Raw genomic sequence first — 21,338 nt, forward strand, 5'->3', positions numbered from 1 at the left:
GTAGTAGCTGTCCTTTTCCAGACCTATGCTGAACCCTCACTGATGCATTAATGCACGTAGAGATCTCTGTACCTAAGAAATAGTACAAGAGACTACACCTGACTTTGTGATAAAGGCCAGTATTATAGTACTTTGTATTATTGGGTCAAGGGGCACCTGTTGGACTCAATGGTTGGGTGGAAGTATGTTTTTCTTTTTAGAAAATGAATGTGCCCACTATAAATCATCCTGGGAACTGGATAATCCCCATGTAGGAAATAAATTGAAGCCATGGACTGTGGAAGGAAGGACTTCCCTGACTCTCTGAATCAGACATCTATTTGGTCCTGGACTTTGAGGTATGGAGAAGCTTCAAGCAGGCTAACACTGGCAGCGAGCTCTCCCCAAGGCTGCAGTAAAAACAAGTTTCTGTGCTTGTCAGGAATGGCAGCAGACAACAGCAGCTCAGAGAGGGAAATAATCAGAGTTTGAGGAACTCCTAGGCTGGAAAGGCATTGTATCTGCTTTTGTCCACACCAAAAAGCAGGAGGCACGATCAAGATGCTCCCTTTGGCCCAAAGGAAAATATTTTCTCTTTCCTGAAGCTGATAGGGGGACAACACTGGGAAGAACTGAGCCCATGACAGCCAAACTTTCCTGAAAGTCAAAGCAGTGTAGTGAGAAGGCCAGAGGGGATGTATAGGAAAGCTCTATTTTAGAGTTTTATAAATAAGGAGTAAAAATAAGGTTTCAGATATAATTGAAAGCACTTTGAGAGAGGTGACTTCCTAGCAAATAGGCTGGTAGGATAGAAGGCTGTCATAATTTTGGTATAAAATGGAAGGATAATTTCCACTGTAGTCATACACTGGGAAGCTAGGAATACATAAGTTACAGAAATAGCTTCTATGTCTAGTGGCTAGATAGGAGTTTACTAATGGAAGCTGAAATCTCTCTCTGACATTTTGAAATCAATACTGAAGAAACCCAACTTCCCTTCCACAAAATTCCTCTGGTAATTCTGCTGGGATCGGAATGTAGGATGAGGTGGCTATGGCAACATTTATGGATTTTTGTTTTCATTGGGGTTCTGTAATTCATTTTCTCTGTACTGAAGATAGGAATAGTTCTTGGAGCTTTCACAAGGTTGAAGTGACACCCTGATTCCTATTTTGGTTTAATGGGACTTCAGATCTCACTAAGGGCCAAACCAACTCTCATTAGTCATATGAGCCTTGCACGTTTACCAAGAACTTGCCCTCCACTCTGGCAGGAAGGGCCCTGTGTGCCAGCTGAAAGGACATCACCTGATGGTCTCTAATATAATGTGCAGCCTGGACTCAGTTTACTAAGCAGTGCACCCAGGCATCATCCAAAAATATTGCTGTGAGTTATTACCCAGGATCAAATGCATTTCTTGAGATTGTTTAAAAAAAATATCAAGAGTAGCTTAATATGTTAAGAATTTTGTAATAGCTCAAGAAGATAAATTGCGGAGAAATGAATATGGACTCTCATACAAAAAATGATTTCTCTTGTCCTTGGAAAATGTTAATCAATCTTTAGGGGTTTAACTAACGTAAAATTTTAACACAAATTCTTCTATGAGCCAAAATCCGAATATTATTGAGGCCTGAAGTGTCAGGCTGTCTCCTGCCTACTACCACCAGTTATGCATGACTGGGTCCAACAATTCTACTTTAGGGACAGTTTGCTTCTTCATAGGCATACTCATTACTTTAAGGAAATTGTGAGCCTTCCTGACAGAGGGCTTCTTCTGTGTGAGGAAAGGAGACCCCACAAAGCCTGTTCTCCCTAATATGTTCCTTTGCCATCTGACCAAAGAGTGCATCTGCACAACCCCAAACTGCCCTGCCTCCCTGTCCCCTTCTGACCTTTTTAGTTAGAGTTGACGTAATCTCCAAGAGCATGTGACTCAGGCTGCGTAATGTCAGTGATCAGGCTGAACTATTATAGACATAGTGGATTAGCAGCCAAGGAGCAGCTCTTCTGACTCGGACTGCCCAGGGTTTTCTGAGGATTCATTCTCTGGCAACCATGCCACTCAGACTGTAATAGCTTTGTGATTCCAAGGAGTAATTCTGAATTACAACATGGCAAGATCCATAGTGGATGAGCTCATTTTTTGGGTGCTCGTTGTCTCAACTCTAGTAACTTGAACAAAACCTCCAAGAAAGAGTAGTGTTTTTGTTTCTAGTTTATTCCATCTTAATTCTGTCATGGCTGCAATTCCACTGCACACCATGACCAGCTTGATTAAGCATGGGATGGTAAACTGTGTCTATGTCATGAGGTTAGATATCCTAAAGCTGCCTTTTATATTGGCACTGTAGGATGGGTGTGGGCTGTTATCATTTTGTGCTCCCCTACATCTTCAATATCAATATCACAAAAGGAATGCCTATGGGACATTCAGAAAACTGAACATAGGGATGGACTTTTAAAAGGCCTGTCTATTTCCACAATAGGCAAACTAGATTAGTCTTTACCCCAATTTTTCCACAACCAAGTAGGTTTTGGGGATGTCTTCCTATGTGATAATTAAATGGTAATTAATACGCTAAAATTAGTCAAATATTCAAAGTGTGGATCTTTATGCTGACAGGAAGGAAGTGGCTAAACCTGACTCCTGGCAACCTTAGACTATTTTTTCAAAATTTTCTAAGAATAAACCTCCTCAGAATTGGCTTCTTCATTTAAAGCAATTCTCTTAATTGGGTTTGAGGCTTGTTATAGTAGCAATGTGGCCAAGGGGCAATAGGTCTGCAATGATTGAAGCATCTGAAAGAAACAACTGGCAAAAGCTTACCTGGATTTGGGGGCTGATTTAAGATTTCTTTCTCTGATATTTTATGCAGATGGTGCTTACTGTTGTTCGGTGTGTATTTTGGTGTTGTCTGTCTAGGCACAGAGGTGAGTTAGCTAACACAAACTCCACTGCCAATGACTATGTACCCTTCAATTCTTCAGAGAATTCTCAGAAGTTCAGAGGGCTGTGCTCTCCCTGCTAAGACAGGTTCATTTCATTAATGCTGTAGGTTTTCTCTTTCAGAGATAAATGTAGGAAAACAGTTTGGCAGCTCCTCAAACAGTTAAACACAGAATTACCATATGACCTAGCGATTCCACTCCTCAGTATACATGCAAAAGAATTGAAAACAGGTACTCAGGCAAATACTTTTACATGAATGTTCATAGTAGAGGTATTCACAATAGCCACAAGGTAGAAACAATCCATCAATGGATGAATCGATAAACAAATTATAGTATACAATGCAATATTCAGTCATAAAAAAAGGAATGAAGTACTGGATACATGTAACAGTGTGGATGAACCTTGAAAACATTGTGTTAAGTGAGAGAAGCCAGATACAAAAGGTCACATATTATAAAAGTCCATTTACTTTTTTTTTTCAATATATGAAGTTTATTGTCAAATTGGTTTCCATACAACACCCAGTGCTCATCCCAAAAGTTGCCCTCCTCAATACCCTGTAAAAGTCCATTTAAATGACGTATCCAGAATAGGTGAATTTACGGAGTCAGAAAGCAGACTGTGGTTGGCAAAATCTGTAGGTAGTTGGGTATGGGATTTCTTTATGGAGTAATAAAAATATTTTGGATCCTGATATAGATTGCATAATATTGTTAATGTACTAAATGCCAATGAATTGGTTGCTTCAAAATGGCTAATTTTATGTGGGGCGCCTGGGTGGCTCAGTGGGTTAAGCATCTGATTCTTGATTATGGCTCAGGTCATGATCTCACAATTTGTGAGTTTGAGCCCCACATTGGGCTCTGTGCTGACAGTGTGGGAACTGCTTGGGATTCTCTCTCCTTCTCTCTGCCCCTCCCCTGCTCATTCTCTCTCTCTCTCTCAAAATAAGTAAATAAAAATACAATGGCTAATTTTATGTTATGTGAATTTGATCTTAATAAAAATAATTTTTAAATGTAAAACACACTGTATTCAGTTCTCTGCATTAAGTACATTGTAACTCAATATCCTTCAGTCCTAGGAAACAGGATTATACGCCATAGGTAGAGAAACAACTGTTTGCATCAGTTCCTGACAATGACAAGCTACTTTAGCCACCTATAATGTACCAGATTCATAAAGAGAAGCCTGACAGTTCACCAAGGAGAGAAATGATCCCTGGCAGCTGTTTTGAAATAGAAGAGCCATTCATCTCTCTGACAGCTAGAGAGCACAAGATTAAATTTTTTTCATGCTTTACAAAATGTATTTCAATAGAAAATTGATACACTGGTTTTCATGAAAAGAAATCTTGCAATTGGTGATGTGCAAAAGAGAAATGACCTATTTTTGCCCATATATTCCATTGCGTTTAAATTCTTAGTGCAAAGATAAAGGCAAGAATTCTCTACTTCTAGGGTCAGAGGGTGTCAGAATTGCCATTCATCATAAAATCAAAGAGATAACAATAATTAAGTCTTTGGAAGATAAACCCAGTGAGGGCTAGGAAAAAAAAAAAAGTGGTATAGGAATTGAGTACTGAGGGATGTCACATGGGGTGGTGATCATTTGTCCTCCCTTCCCAGAGGAAAGAGGGCAGAAGCCTACCTGTACTGAGGGGCTCCTATTCAGCATTAATATGTTCTTGCTGCAAGAATGAAAAGAGACTAAACTAAGATGCTAAAAGAAGCTACAAAGTTCCTTAAGGAGGCATTTAAGACCCTGGGAAGCTGATGAATGTGATGAGGTATGAAGAGACACTTCACTTCCCTGACTCTGGGATAGCTGTAATGGGTCAGGATCTTTTGTTTTGTTTTGTTTTGTTTCTTCAGAGAAGATACCTGTCTGGTATCTTAACAGACCTCTCTATTGGTATCTAATGTAATTCCTTCATGATTACTTTCTTGTCTTTTTTCTTTCCTTTTTTAAATTGAAGTATAGTGGACACACAATGTTATATTAATTTCAGGTGTACAATATAGTGATTTGACAAATCTGTAAGTTATGTTGTGCTCACCACAAGTGTAGCCACCATCTGTCACCATAGAATGCTATCGAAATACCATTGACTATATTCCCTATGCTGTACCTTTCATCCCTGTGACTTACTCATTCCATAACTGGAATCCTGTACCTCCCATTGCCCTTCACATACTTTGCCTATCTCCCATCCCCCACCCCCGCAACCACCAGTCTGTTCTCTGTATTTAGGGGTCTGTTTCTGGTTTTTTTTTGTTTTTTTAAGATTCAATATATAAATGATATCATACGGTATTTGTCTTCCCTCTTATTTCACTTAGCATCATACCCTTCAGGTCCATCCATATTGTTGCAAATGGCAAGATCTCATTCATTTTTATGGCTGAGTAATACTTTCTTGTTGCCTTAATCTTAGTGGGGATAAGGAACAAAGACATTATCCTCTATAAAATAACTTTCAAACAGTGGAAGCTGACAGCAATAAGCTCATTCCTACCTCAGATAAATTTCCCATTCTCTGAGTCATAGGATCTTAGTTCTTGTTCATTTTTGTGGCATTCTTATCACTATTTTAAAGCTCTTTATTATCCTCTGAAATCATCTAAATGATTGGGCAACCTAACTTTAGAAAAGAAGCATAAAAGCTATCTGAATAAGTGTGCAAAAATAACAGAATATATTTGAGTTATTCACACACTTATTTCCAAAGATAGTCACCATTGTTCTATGGGCTACAAAAGCCCTTGTTTGGGAGAGGTTGGGGTGTGCAGTGTGGGGCTGAGGAGAGACAGGCCAGGCAGCAAAGAGAAGCTATTGATGCTCTGCTCTATGAGTGCTTGATTAGAAATTAAAAAGTGGCCCTGGAGCCAAGTAATTCCTCAAATTAAATATTAAGGACTCAACTGCCATGCCTTAAATCTTTTTCTAATTTTATTTATTTTTTTAATATATTTATTTACTTATTTTTGAGAGAGAGAGAGAGAAAGAGAGAGAGAGAGAGAGAGAGAGAGAGAGAGAGAGAGAGGAAGAGAACGAACACAAGTATGGGAGGGGCAAAGAGAGAGGGAGACACAGAATCTGAAGCAGGCTCCAGGCTCCAAAATGTCAGCACAGAGCCCGATGCAGAGCCCAAAACCATGACCTGAGCTGAAGTTGGACACCTAACCCAGGCACCCTAATTTTTTTCTACTTTTATATTTTACAAGGCCAAAGGCAAAGAAACAACAAATGGTTTACTTACCCCATACAGCCAATCAGCAGAACTGAAGTTCGAATTTAGGAGTACTTTGTTGCCAATCTAGTACTCAGTCTATTGAAATGAGGTAGACTGCCCAAATTTGGAGGCCCAGTTAAAAAAATAAATACAATTCTGATAATTTTCACAGAATTGTTCTACTTAACATAGGTTATAATCTCATTCTGGTAGTAATTTGATGTTTTGATCAAACTAGCATCTCCACACTTCCTTAGTTATGAGATGTCTTATAAAGACTTACTGTTGACTTATAAAGCAATAACACAAAGCAAGACCATCAACTGAAATATTCAAATAAGTAATTTTCACATGCATTTATTGCTTTTATTTTTTTTTTAAGTTTATTTACTTTGAGAGAGTGAGAGAGGCAGGCGGGGGGAGGGATAAGAGAGAGGGACAGACAGAATCCCAAGCAGGCTCTTGTGCCCGACACAGGGCTTGAATTCACAAACTTTGAGATCATGACCTAAGCCAAGATCAAGAGTCAAATTCTTAACCGGCTGAGCCACCCAGGTGCCCCACGTTTACTGCTTTTATGAGTCTTCATGGCACAGAGATTATGGTAGTGGTTGAAATAGGAAGTCTTTGGATACCTTTTGTGAGGGAAAAGGTCAGCATGTAGATCAGGCAAAATCACACGTAAGCTCAGTTTTTAGGATTCTAGGTAAAAGCCTCAGGCCAAAGGCTAGACTTGCTCCTATACTTTTCACTTTTCACCTTCAAGGAGAATTACAATGCATCATACTTGGGAGCCGCTAACAAAATTCTTAGCAAGATCTGAGTCACTTGGAAAAACAAATGACCTGGAAAACAGGGAATAAAAGTATGATGCAATTTATTTTCAAGTGGAAAATTGTAATTGGTTCATTTTGAAGGGGGAAAAAAAAGAACATCATTGCTGGAAGAGCAAAAGATAAACAAGAAAAATGAAATGCAGAACTTGGACAAGAAAGAAACAAGAGAGGTTTATCTCAAAGCATATGTGAAATCCAAAGTCTTCATTGGATAATATAAATCCCAAGCACTCAGAACAAGTCTTTTTTGGTGAAAAGAACTTCAAGATAAAAGGAAGTCATGGAAATGGAGGCAAACACCTGCTTTCCATCACCATGGCAGGGGGTGTGCATATTTAGATATTCTCTTGAGTTGTGCTCAACACAACAAGTACCCTCCTTAATACCCATCACCCACTTAATCCATCTCCCATCCACCAAAAAGGTAGAATTAAAATTCTCTATAATGATAAGGAACATGGGATGAGGTGTTAAACAAGGAGTTAAAGGATTGAAAGAACAAGAAGGAATGGTGAGGACCAAAGAACCAGCAACAGTGGGAAGCCATGACTCCCCCAAGGACTTGAGGGAACAGTATTACTGGGGCTCAATGGGAGCAAGACTTGTGCTGGAGGGGCTGCCCAAAATGAGTTCCGATCCTTACGCTGGGGCAAGGAGGTATGCCAAACCTAATCAGAAATGCGAGGGAAAGGGAATGGGACAGAAGGCTAAGAATGGATTTTTTTTTTTTCTAATTTATCATTTCACACTAGCACATCTTTCTTTATGAGCATCTATAGACCATAGGGCAAATGGAGAATAATTTTGCACAACAATCACAGTGAGAAATTTTCACATAACCCTATCATAAACTGATAGACCAAGTAACCCAGAATTAGTCAGATGTACATTTGTACAATTAACAAGCTTCATTTTACAGATGTGGTATGTGTGGGTGTAAAGAGAGACAGAGAACATTTGCTCCCAACAGGCAGCAAGTATAAATTCTTTCTGAGCATATTTGCAATGCAATATTTATAAAAGTTACCATACTGTATCACAAGAGGGTCAAATGCTAAATAATTGATATTACATAGAACATAATGCAATTCAATTAGAAATCAGCCTTAAAAGATTTATATGTGTGGATACAAAATGATCTTCAAGATGTATTTCCAAGTGAAAATTACAAAGTGTAAAGCATTATCCCTACTCTACCGATATTTGCATAAAATCATGTCTCTACTTATATATGCACAGAAAATACCTAGATACCTAAGAAACTACTAATAGTGGTTGCCTGTGGGATGGGAAGGTAATTTCCTTTTTCCCTTTTTTCTTTTTTTGGTATTCTGAATCTTTTATACTATTTGTACCATTACTTTAAAAAAACCTAGTTAAAAAATGCTAAATGGATTATGTTATCCTCAATTTCTTTTTAGTCCATTCTCAAGGCACATTCCCTAGCTAATTTTGTAGTGTGTAGGATTTTAACCCAAATGAAATAGCTACCATGGCTTACTCTATGGTATGCCAAATTTCCACTTAACTTTCCTCATTTAGTTTTTCCTACATAGAAAACAATATAATGATTCCATTGTGTCTCTTTCCATTGACCCCTAAGTTGAGGTGACTTCTGAAAAAATAAAAGCTGAGCTCTTGAACATAAACAACATTCCTGTGACCTCTAAATGTGCATGTTGTACTGTTCATCGAGAATTTCTGCTAGGGATGGTAGTAATTTACAGAGCAGTTAAACAGAAACCATACAGTGGACAAATAAAATAATCCAAACAAGAAACTATTAACACAATCCACTAAAATGAATGTCAAGAATGGGACATCTAAATTACTGTATACATTTTTAAGCCTAATTCCCCTTAGTCTGAAACAGTTAACTGAGTATGCTGCCATACCTGAAAGTCATTAACATAGAGCCTGAAATGTCAATAACAAAGTAATATTTCATTTGACATTTCAAGTGATAATAAGGACAACTGAACAGAGAGCCCTGAAGCAAACAGTTTTTTTTTAAGTTTATTTATTTTGAGAGAGAGAGAGCCTGAGTGGGGGAGGGACAGAAAGAGGGAGAGAAAGAATCCTAAGCAGGCTCTGCCCCATCATCGTGGAGACTGAGGGTGGGGCTGGATCTCACCAATTGTGAGATCATGACCTGAGCCAAGATGAAGGGTCCCATGCTTAACTGAGCCACCCTGATGCAAACAATTCTTTTTTTTTTTTTAAGTTTTTTATTTTGAGAGAGACAGAGACAGCACTAGTCATGAGCTGGGGAGGGGCAGGGAGACAGGGAGACAGAGAATCCCAAGCAGGTTCCGCACTATCAACGCAGAGCTCAATTTGGGGCTCCAATTCATGAACTTGTGAGATCATAACCTGAGCTGAAACTAAGACTGGGATGCTTAGCCGACTGAGCCACCCAGGCATCCCTGAAGCAAACAGTTCTTTAACAGAATTCTTTATATAGGGGGGAATCTACATTGATGATCACGCTTTTATAATTCATATCTTGATTCAGATACATGAATCAAGGAAAACTGGCATGAGTGCATACATTGAGCTGCTGCTCAATTTCTTGATTTAACTGTTTGCAAATCTGTAAAATGGCAATGAATGTTCACTATTGGCCTACTTCAGAGGCGGTCTTATAAGGGGAGGCATCCTGCACTAAGCAGATGGGGTCAGAGGTGGTCAGCTTACAGGTATCTGACGGCCGGGGCAGACCTCCTCAGCAAACTTCAGCTTTCCTCTCTCACCTGGTGGCCAGTACTTGCAAGCCTGGCTGGGCTTCTGCTCAGGTTTCCATGTGTCCTCCACCACATCAGAGCAACCCTTTCTAATCAAAACTTGGGAGCTCCAAACGGTAACAGCATGGGTTTTGGAGTCAGAAAAGACCTGGATGGAAGTCCCACCATGCTTGCTATTTTATTTGCTCCCTCTCGATCACACTCTCCACCCTCTACCCTGGTGCACCCAGATTTCTGCCTTCTGGCAGAAAGGAATTCCTATTGGGTTTGGCCAGTGGGAGCCTAAACAGAAGACAAGCGGAAGAGAGAGAACTGAGTGAGATTGTCTGCAGCTGTGTCCCTCCACTGACAACCACTACTCCTTTCAAAGCAGCTTCTACGAACACTACTTTCTCCTTGCTGCTCTCTGGAAGCTAGTCTCTCCTCTTGATGCTTTAATCAAGTACTAGTCCCAGTTTATTGTACTATTCCTCATGGTCCCCTACTCTGTATCCTCATTTCGCTGTGCATTGTAAAACAGACAATCCCTCCTTGAATTATCGTCTTTCAAGTTTGCCAGCTGTTTCTGGTTAAAACTCAGACTAGGATGCCCCACTTCACTACTTATTAGCTGAACAGACTTGGGCAGATGATTTAACTCCTGTTAGCTTCAGTTTCCTCATTCACAAACTATGAAAATATACCTTCCTTAGAGGAGTACACATGGCAAAGTATGTGGCACTTTGTAAATGTGCTCCTAGCCACATCTCTCTGAGGGGCTAAGGACTTCCTGGTAGCTGCACATAGCACCTAACTGGCTGGACCTCCCTGGAATTAAGAAGATTTCACCTGACAATGAATGTTGCCTGAAACTCTGGCTACTGTTTTCTGCAGAAACCTCTCCTGTGATCTCCACATATTGATATCTCACTAGCTCCACTGAGGTGTCTCAGAGGTACCTTAAAATTCACTATGGCCCAAACAAAACTCATGTTCTTCCCTACTAAACTTTATCTTCGTGTCCTGTAGTTCAGTAAGTCACATCACCATCTATCTAGTTTTTAAAATTAGCAATTTGGGAGTCATTCTTGACAACCTTCTGTTTCCTCTAACCAACAAGCAGCAGTTCTTGTCAATTCTGCCTCCTGTATTATCTCTCTGGAATTTGTCTATTTCTATTATGCCCCAAGCCTGACACCACAACCATCACCCAGGCCACCATTATTTCTCACCAGGACCACTGTAATAGCCTCCTCCAGGGCAAGCCTCTTCTTGCCCTTTCTAGTTCAGACTCCACAGGGCCACCAGACTGTTCTTTTAAAAGAAAACAAACCCTGACATCTAGTAACACCTTGCTCCATTGGCTCTAGCTACAATGGCTGCTCAGTTTCTTGATGTTGATATGCTTTTTCATGTTTCTGGGCCTCTCTAAAACCCACTCCCTAGAATGTTTCCTTTTCCCCACCCTTCACACTTGGCTGATTCCTGCTTACCCTTCAGAACTGTAAATTATGTATCACTTCCTCACAGCCACCATCCCCCTTACCCTAGTTCTGGTCAGGTTCTGCTAGCATAAAGTCTCTTAGAATCTTGTTACATCTTTGTATCCCTTATCATAACACTAACTGAAGAATTCTAAAACAGAAGTTCTGTGCTGGAGTTCATCATTGGTTGCCTAGCTTCTCACACAGTGCTTTCCATGTAGTTGGCATTCTTTAAATAGCTGTTAAATTATGGATGAGTGAATGCATATTAATGCTGGTCTGGACTGTACCCAAGTTTACCATTCCCTCCCCCTACCCCAATTTGATCTGCTAGTGAGCCACACTGTGGGCCAGTGTGCCCTCTGGCCCCACCCATTCTGGTCTGATTAACCCCGGAGATCTCTCACACCTCCACCAAAGCTGAGGAAACATGGATTGCAAATCATTATAGAAAACATTCCTATTTTCCCCCTACTCTTTCATTACTATTATTATAAAAGTATTGTACTCACTGAGAAAATTTGGCAAAGTTCAAAAATGTAAAAAAGGGAAAAAAAACCCTCCTATAATCTCAACATCCAGGACAATGTCTGTTTTAAACATTTGTTAAATTTGTGTGGCATTTCAGTAGATTTGCTGCTTAGATTTCAATTTGAAATCCCTTTATCTTTTTTTTTTTAATTTTTTTAAACATTTTTATTTATTTTTGAGAGACAGCGAGACAGAGCATGACCAAGGGAGAGACAGAGAGAGAGGGAGACACAGAATCCGAAGCAGGCTCCAGGCTCCGAGCTGTCAGCACAGAGCCCGATGTGGGGCTGGAACCCGCCAACCCTGAGATCATGACCTGAGCTGAAGTCAGACACCTAACCGACTGAGCCACCCAGGCACCCCATGAAATCCCTTCACCTTTAACTGACAACCCACACATCTAGCACATGCTTTGTTAGGCTCTGCCCAATTTGGGAAAGTTCTGTGAGAGATAAATAAGAACCCCCAAAGTACATACTGCCGAGTAACAAAGGAAAAACACCTGAATAATGCATTTGGTTTGATGTCATTGTTTATTGCTAAACTGAAATTCTTCATTATTAATATATTTACATTTCACAAAAGGAAAAATAATGGGCTACAAGTACCATATTTCATCTATGTTCTAACTTTCCATTAAACTAATAGACTTAAAAAATGGTCTTATGCCTTTTTTTTCTTCTTCTTAACTACTAAAGGGCAAAAATGCACACTTTGAAAGAACCTTGTCAACACTTTCACTGTGGGGCACATTTCCTGTGGAATCTACTTGCCATTTCTCCTGCCTCTACAGATCTTACTAATCATTGACCCTGACTATATTTTCATACATTAAAAAAAAAAATAATTCTTCTGTGACAGATTTCGTTTCAAAACATTATTAATGATATTTGGGTATCTGCAAAGATTTAAAAGACAAGTGTATGACATTATGGGGCAAAATTTAAGAGTGGCTTGAGGGAACTCCTGTGGAAAAGTGGACAGTAAGTTTCAAAATTTAAAACTTAAAATTTAAATTGCTAGGAGCAATTTTAGCAAGCTCTTGAACTAACCAGGAACACTAGCCTCTCTTGTTTAAAGAACTCAAAGAGAGGTTTGTTACTAACCAGTTATTCTGAGAAGTCCACCTCAGCCAGACGCACATGGGCATGTGAACTGCTCTTGAAAAATGTGTGCAGAGAGCAATTCGTTTGTGTGTCTAGGACTCTGGCTCTGAGCCTAGAAGAACTGTTTTCCCACCCATTCACCTCTGGAATTTTTTATGATATTCTTATAATATCTTTATACTTGACAAGAAAATTGCTTCTACCTTGAAAGCAAGCAATATAAAGAAGCTGAAATTAAAAGACCCCCCTCCCCCAGCCTCAGGAATATAAATTTCGGAAAACAATAAGGTAGACATAGTATTATTTAGTAATCCACTGTAGTGAAACAAAAGAATTCTAGAAGAATACCTGAAGATAAAATGAATGTATCTTGTAACATCTAACTATGCACAAATATACACATAGCAAATAAAGGAATAGAAAAAAGGAAGAAGAAAGAAAGAGAATTGTTTTATCTAAGCAGCAGCCTTATGGCTTTGGGAAGGAAAGGCTGCTTTTAAACTACCTTAAGTGTATGTAAACAACAGCAAAATAGTCTTTCAGAAACCAGACCCACATGTGGAGCCATATGACTCCTAGTCACAGGAGCTGTGCTTGGCCAAATACCAGCGCCTGGACTAGGGCAGACTGAGGGCTAGGCCTCAACATTCTCAGGAAGGGGCAAGTACAGGGTCATCCCTGAGAGTGAGTGCCACCTTAGATGTTGAGCCCCGAGCACTTCACTTACCTCATGCTCCATGATAACACTCATTACTCTTTCAAAGTAATGCCTTATACTTTATTTTATTTAAGTCATACAACAACCCTAGAAATTAGATATATAATCACCCTCATTTTGCAGATGAGGAAACTGAAGCTCAGGGTCAAATGATTTACCCAGTTACTCCACTAGTGAGTAGGGTGTCAAGACTTGAACGTAGGCTTTCTCGCTTCAGCCCTGGCATTCTTCTACTCAATGACCCACTCATGTGTCACTCAGGACAGTTTATCTCTGAATTCCAAAGGCATGCCTTCCAGCAAGCATCAAGGAAAATTTCAATATACAGTCTCATGACCACAAATGAAAAATACTTCAAAGACACAACAAACTTTCCATTTATTCATCCAATCTCTATTTAGAACCAGGACCACGAATTATATATTTATACCAAAAAAAAAAATCCTTAATCTACATAATATATGAATAAAAAGCCTGGCTTTTGAACGAGACTTAATTATATCCTAAAAATATCCACTCCATATTATCCAAACTCATGATCATGATATTCCCTACAAAACAAACAAACAAACATCTAAATAAAATGTTGACATGGAGCTAATATGGCTCAGTGTTTTCTAATCCAACACTTTCACAATGGGAAATACAGGATTCTGGTTACATATTAGCAGTTTTATTTAAATTATCTTAATATATTTTTATTAAAATACTAATCTAAAATTTTTTAACCTAAAACCACTTCATAATATACTATACAAAATGATATTTTTTTAATTCTTGGGAAGTGGAATTGTTCTGTGAAAATCAGTTCTTGAGTTAAAAAAAAAAAAAGTGAAGAGTAGATTCAGTGCTTGTATTTTCTAGGTGAATAAATCGACCCAGCTAAGAGAAGTGGCCTGTCCAAGGTCACTCAGTTAGTGGCATGGCCAGACCAATTTCCTTGAACCTTGATGCCTCCTGATAATACAGAAAGTTATTTCACTTTCATGCTAAAAACAAATCAGAAATGTTGCACAACTCAAATTTCTATTTTCCTAAACATGTGTAGTAACTTTTATCTACTGTTGAAGGCTTTCCCTCCTATCCCTTACCCCTGATTAAAGGGATACAACATTTATAACAAATTTCTGCACAATATTTAGGTTCCCTATTCCATTATGTGCAATGAAAAAAATGCTATTAAAAAATAAAGATCACAAAGAGGAATACATAAATAAGAACTTTAAAAAAAAGAAAAGAAAAGAAAAGACTAGGTCTTACTCTTTCTCTGCTTTTTCCACTTTTTCTTTTTTTTCTTAGCAATGCTTATCTGTTTCTGGGGTACCAGCCTCTTGAATTGTTTGACAGGGGCCTCCTCCTCCAGGAACACATCTACATTGACATCATCTTCTTTCTTCTTCTTCCCCTCCTCTTCCTAGGATAGACCTGAAATGTTGTAACATTCCTGGCCACTCAGCAACACAGATCTAGAGCCAGCTTGAGAGCCAGCTCAGATCCTATCATGATAACCATGGCTAGGACAGAGGCCTGAAGTAGGGCAATGGTGATGGGCTTCTTCTTCTGGTCCTCTGGGGTTGCTGGGGCAGAATCCCCATGAGGTTCATTTCCTCTTGGGCTTTCTCCCACAAGCAAATCATACTAAGCAACAATTCACAGTCATGTGTCCCCTCTTTCTGGGGTTTGAAGGTCTAAGTCCACTTCTATTGGTTTAGCTCACAGCCCCAGAGCATGGCTGCTACCTCCTGTTTGGCTGTGCTGTTAGTGCTGCTGAGCCCGGATATGGAAGGCAGCAAAAATGAATATGATCTAACTTTTGTCTTCAGACAAGCTTGCAGTCTAATGAAGAATTCAGACATGTAATCCTATGGTATAGGTAAGTGAAAGAAAAGGGACTAGAGAGAGAAGGGTTAAGATATCAGAAGAAGGTCACAGGAAGACTACTTGCTTGGTTTAAAGCAGAGTCTTATGCATGGACCAGTGGTGATTTTCTCGTTAAGACTATGGAGAGCATTAAAGTGCAGGTAAACTGCAGAAATAGGTGGGGATGTTACATGGGGCCTGTGAACCAAATCCCCACTCTCCAGGAAAAAATGAGGAAAGAAGGGAGCTAATTAAGGCTTCATGTTTTTGTTTTTATGGTGTATAGATCCTGTCACAAGATTGGCCTTGCAGGCCAATTCCAAGAAACTGAAGAATATATGAAGAGAAGCTATTGTTATGCAATTTATCGCTATAATGGCATCATTTGGAGGGAAAAAAAGAGCATTTAAAATATATAAAAAACGAGCAAGATAAAAAGGTATGGAAACCCACAAAATAAAAGTGGGACATAAAGGGGAGTGCAATAACACTGAAAATGTAAAGTATACAATGGGTACACACTCTGAAAGGGAAGAAAATGCAACAATTGGAGATCGCGCTTCAAATTTCACCCATCTGAGAGGAAAGAGCAAATTCTGCTAAAGAAAGGTGAATCGTAAGTGAAATATCTTTCCAGAAGATATAAGGAAGGATCATCAGTGGAATGTAAGGACTGAGGATCTAAAAAGTATGATAGGAAATTATCAAAGGACTATTAAAGGAGATGTATATTTATAAAAGAATAAATAATGGTATTTATATACCATTTATATATCATTTAATAATGAGTATTAAAATAATCTTTCAAAGCCTACAGGCAATAAAAGAATAAGTATAATAAATACAGTTTATATTAAATATAAGACAGAAATATCTTACAAAACATTTAACAAACAATGGTTCTACAATAAAAATGTTCAGAATAGGGACAGCAACTACCACTGCATGGGCTATAACTAAATATTTTTGGAGTCACTTAGCAAAGATTAGGGGAAAGGAAGAAGTAGATTATAGTTTTAAAGAAAAAATATATGGGTCTTATTCAGAAAAAGGAGATAGATGAAGAAAAAAGTCAACATCTTAAAAATAAAGACTCAGAAAACAGAACAGAAACATAAAGAACTATGTATATACAAAAAGTCAGAAGAATTGGTCATATTTGGGTAAAAGATATTAGAAAGAGTAGAGTAAAGCAAACAGAGTCAGAGAAATACCAAGAGAAATCCACAGCACTTATAAGAAATGGAATGTTTTTGCTCTCATTATGGATGAACAATTTTAAATAAGTGTAAAACATAAGTACAGTTAGAAATAAAATGTGAGGAATAAATGAGCTAATGAGGGTAAATGTGCTTGAGAAATTATAAGCCAATATACAAATAAAAGGTTTTATTTCACTCTAATGTAATAGCTGCGGGCATTCATCTTCAGTCCAGAGGAATAGGGAAGAAGCATTTAGCAGATCTCTTGCTCAGTTACCATAAAACCTATGACCCCTGAGAGCAAGTATGCTGAAGACTGTGCTTCTCAGTGACTACCATCTTTCTCCTCTTGAATGCTGGCTAGACAAAACCTCTGGAAAACCTCCTTGTTGAGCAATCTTCAACTGGTATTTTTTAACACTGAGATACAATTCACATACCATACTATTCACCCCTTTTAAAAGTGTACAATTTAGTGGTTTTTAGTATATTCACAGAGTTAGGCAACCATCATGACTCTAATTCCAAACATTTTCATCACTTCAAAATATAAACCCCATAGCCATCAGCCGTCACTCTCATTTCCTCTTCCTCCAGCTGCTGGAGTAAGGTTCATTCATGTCGTAGCATTTACCAGACCTGTTTATGACTGAATAGTATTCCATTGTATAGGTATGCCACATTTCAACCATTCATCAGTGGATGGGCATTTCCAATTATTACTACTTTTTCAAGTTTGTTGATATTTGGTAATTATTTTTACATGCACATAGGTATATTTCAAGTATGTGGTGTGGAGTTCTGAAGATTAATTTCAAGATACAAAACTGTCTAAAAATTGGCAAACATCATACAAAGAAAGTACAGAAGTGAATAACGTGGTTTATATATGTTACGTTATATATTTTTTAGATATGTATATTTATATAAATATATAGCCACTTTAACATATATTTGTGTCTATACATATTATGAGCACTGTCTTGTGACGGGTCATCTGACTGTTTCCACTTGGGTGCAGATTTTTCATTGAGTGGCTATTCTGCCCCTTTCTCCCCCAAAACCAAGGTCATGACTTTTCTCGATGGCCCACATGTAGCAGTCTTTAAGTAAATTCTTCACCTCACTGGATTAAAACTTGTATGTACCATCCACAGAGTTAGTGTTGATCTTTCTCATAGAGTTGCATCAGCTTTAACAAACATTTGAACATCACAGTACACAAATCATGTGAACCTAAACCACTTTTGGAAGCTGACTGCAGCACAGCTTGAAGGAAGGGAACTGGATATTACTTGCTACATCTGTAGTTTAAGTTATTGTACCTTTCTCATTTTTCTTTTTTTCCTATTTTTTCTCACTGAAACCAGACAAGCTGAGAAATTATGAGATGAAGAGAGAGATAACAAATAAGTGGAGAAATTCATAATTTAAAAAATGCCCCATGAGTGGTTTTAACTGGGTTGAATGAGTTTGGATAAGTTCAAATTTCCATGGTATCTCTGATACTATTTATTCATTGAACAACCCTTTGTAGAAAAACCACTATGTGCCAGGTACCTTGAGGAGTATAAATATGGAACAGATATTCTCTGACTTCATGAAACTGATTATCTAGTGAGAAAGATAAGATATGAACATAAATATCTATAATATGGAGTACAAAGTGATAACCGTTATGAAAGAGATGCAGATAAGTTGCCACAGGAGTTCAGAAAAAAAGAGGTTGTCTGCAGCTGAAAGAGACCAAGAAAAGCTGGGAGCAGGATCTTGGCCTTAAATGTTAAGAATAGGTAGAATATGAACAGGTGGAAACGAGAAGCAAGAACCACAGGGACAAAGGCACAGGGACAGAACATTTGTGGACGCGTAAAGAAAGAGCAAGAAGCTTGAAAGTCTGTGGTAAATGGAGTAATGGGCCACAGGGTTGGGAAGCTAGGTTGAGTCAGATGGTAAAGGAAGGACTTTGGCTACCTTGAGTTTGTTTTATACGGTGGTGAACAGAGACCTATTAAGGTTTTTGAGTAGGAAAGTAATGTGAGAAAAACTGTACTTGGGAATAATCAGTTAACCCACATATAAATCATGTAAAAAAGGGAAGGGAAGGGAAGGGAAGGGAAGGGAAGGGAAGGGAAGGGAAGGGAAGGGAAGGGAAGGGAAGGGAAGGAGCCAGAAGGAGGAGCATCAAGGAAAGAAGCATCATGAATGGAATTGAATAAATGTTTCATATTCCTGTTAGCAATTTGTATTCCAGGAAACTAAATTCTGTAAAGTTAATACAGAAACAAGCCTTCGATTGACTGGTAACAATATCGGTCACTTGTACCCAAAGGTACACAGAAAATTACTCCAGCTCTTTATAAAGAAGAAATCTGTAATATCAATAGCCTCTGAGAGTCCTCTCACAGCAAAACTTCCTTTCAGATACTTGATCCATCACTAGGATTCTGCAGGGAGAGTTCTCTTAATCTACAGGTTAAGGAATGCAGAATTCTACCCACAGAACTCTGCGCTGATCATAGAACTCCATCCCATTTGCCTACCTCCAATTTGACCAATAGTTAAACTGAGCCCCATCGTAGAAACTGACTTGTCTGGGGAGACACGGCTGGTTAAGGGTCACATCTCCTGATCTACTGTAGATGTTCTGGGTTGGTTAGAACTGAAGTATCAAGCTAAAGTGACTCTTAGTTTGCTTGGGCTTAACAAGTTGGTTTCAAATAAATAGAAAGCAAGGGGGGAAAAAGTATGGCTCTACTAGAAAATTAAAAATCTGCAAGGTATTGCTATCTCGTTGGAATACTGACGTACCACATGCCTTGCTCATTAGGTATCATAAAACACCAAGTTAAATGCAGTGTAGCAACTGCTTGACTCTTTTTGGAAAATTCTGGTTAAGTCAGGGGAAATTCCTTAGGTCTTACCAACACTGTGGTCTCCAAACTCCCAAACGTGTGTGTGTGTGTGTGTGTGTGTGTGTGTGTGTGTGTGTGTGTGTGAGAGAGAGAGAGAGAGAGAGAGAGAGAGAGAGAGAGAGAGAGAGAGTAGAATAACAAATATGTTTTTAATAAACTTCAGTTTGGGATTTCAGCAAGTAATGGAAAATCTGCAGGCTATAAGCATTACAGAAATGAAAGAAAAGGGCATCAATCTCTCAAAATTCTGGCAGGAAAGGAGTGGCTGCTTCCAAAGTCCTTTTTCCTTTGCAATAAGCTGGTCACTGGTGCCAAAGAATAGCTCATCAGCAATGTTGTTTCATTTTATAGGGATGTTTTGAGACAGGGGAAAAAATTAGGAATGTGTGCTGTGATTTTTTTAAACCTCATGTCCCAAAGCCTGTAATAATCTTCCTGCTTTTTATTTTAAAAAAGGAAACCAAATGTTCAAAATTTGATACTTGTGTCTACCATGTTCACTGCAGGCACATTACCTTAACTTTATCACAAGAAGCAACATGTAGTTCTTTAACTGTTGCCAAGACAGAAAAACAAAAAGTCATAGATTCCCTTAAGGATTCCATGTTTTCCTATGTGTAATTTATGTTACACATAGTAACACACACAGCTACAAAAATCTTATTTCCCTGTCTCTGCTGGGGGGATATCCTCTACCTCCACTAGGTCAAGGTGCTCAGGGATGTGTGCCTGGGTGCTCCAAGAACAGTTCTCTCAGCTGCCAAACCATGTTCACAATTCTCCTTACCTGATACAAGCAGCTAGCTGCTGCCAGTCCTCCAAGCTGTGTCATCACTGCCCACCAAAGGTACCACCGCCATTGTTGCAGCTGCTGACATGTGCAAGGGGTCCAACTTTCAGGGCATCAGAAGTGTTGAGGGTCCTGGTGCCAACACTGCTGCCGTCCTCGTGTCCTAAGAAGATGAGCAAAAAACAGTTCCTTTAGCCTTTACTAGGTCTTATATTACAGCCACCCTGGAGTCACAGGGCTCAGGGACAGATTAGGTAGATGTTCAACAGCTATTTGTTGAAAGAATGAAGGAGTCCACCAGGCTGGGCTACAAACAATCTAAGTGGAAGACACCATGTTGTACACAGACATGTTCAATCTCATCTGTTTGCCCTTAATGCAACCTCTGTACCCTGGTTCTTTCTTCCACTTGGGATTAGTTCCTGGAGCAACCTGACTTGTCTTATAAATAAAATTCCAGAAGGCCTATCACAATCAGACCCTAGGTATGCCTAGATAGGTCTCAGTCCTGGGGAGAATAAAACCTAATTTCAACATACCATCTGTCTTTATCTTAGAAAAGGGAAATACAGAACTGATAGAGTTATACAAATTCATTCGATTCTCATCAGGAGCTATAAATTGGTAGCCTATGGTCAAATCTGGCCAGAAGATCTTTTTTTTTAAGTCCACATATTTAAAAAAAAAGAGAGAGAGAAAGAGAATACATCTAGATTGGTGGTTCTCATACAGGAACATGGATCAGAATCAAGTTTGTTAAAACCCAGATTACTGGGCTCCACCCCCACAGTTTCTGACTCAGTAGATCTGGGGTGGGGCCCAATACTAGTTCCTGATGTGTCTGGTCTGAACCTACTCTGGTTCTCAGTTAGGGGTTGCCGTTCTATAGTTTTTCCAGAACTCACCACCAAATACCACTGTATTTCATCTGGCCTGCTTTACTCATTTGCATTACCTGCCTGGCCCTTGGGTTTGAAAGCTCTGTGAATCTTAATATTTTCGA

The 21,338-nt window shown here is 39.0% G+C and overlaps 1 protein-coding gene across 9 annotated transcripts in view; it reads right to left on the reverse strand.

Moving 5' to 3' along the window:
* Positions 1 to 21,338, reverse strand: part of LOC102951328 (WD repeat containing planar cell polarity effector) — a 619,322-nt gene that overhangs the window by 488,971 nt on the left and 109,013 nt on the right. For 6 of the 9 annotated variants that reach the window (XR_006215760.1, XM_042981516.1, XM_042981515.1 and 3 more), the window contains exon 2: positions 20,333 to 20,498. The gene's annotated coding sequence lies outside the window, so the exon portion shown is untranslated. Of the gene's footprint in view, positions 1 to 2,809; positions 3,005 to 9,703; positions 10,267 to 20,332; positions 20,499 to 21,338 lie in introns of those variants that run through there. The other 3 variants (XM_042981519.1, XM_042981517.1, XM_042981521.1) reach the window with 2 other exon arrangements.

This window comes from Panthera tigris, chromosome A3, assembly GCF_018350195.1.
Source record: "Panthera tigris isolate Pti1 chromosome A3, P.tigris_Pti1_mat1.1, whole genome shotgun sequence".
Classification (NCBI taxonomy): domain Eukaryota; kingdom Metazoa; phylum Chordata; class Mammalia; order Carnivora; family Felidae; genus Panthera; species Panthera tigris.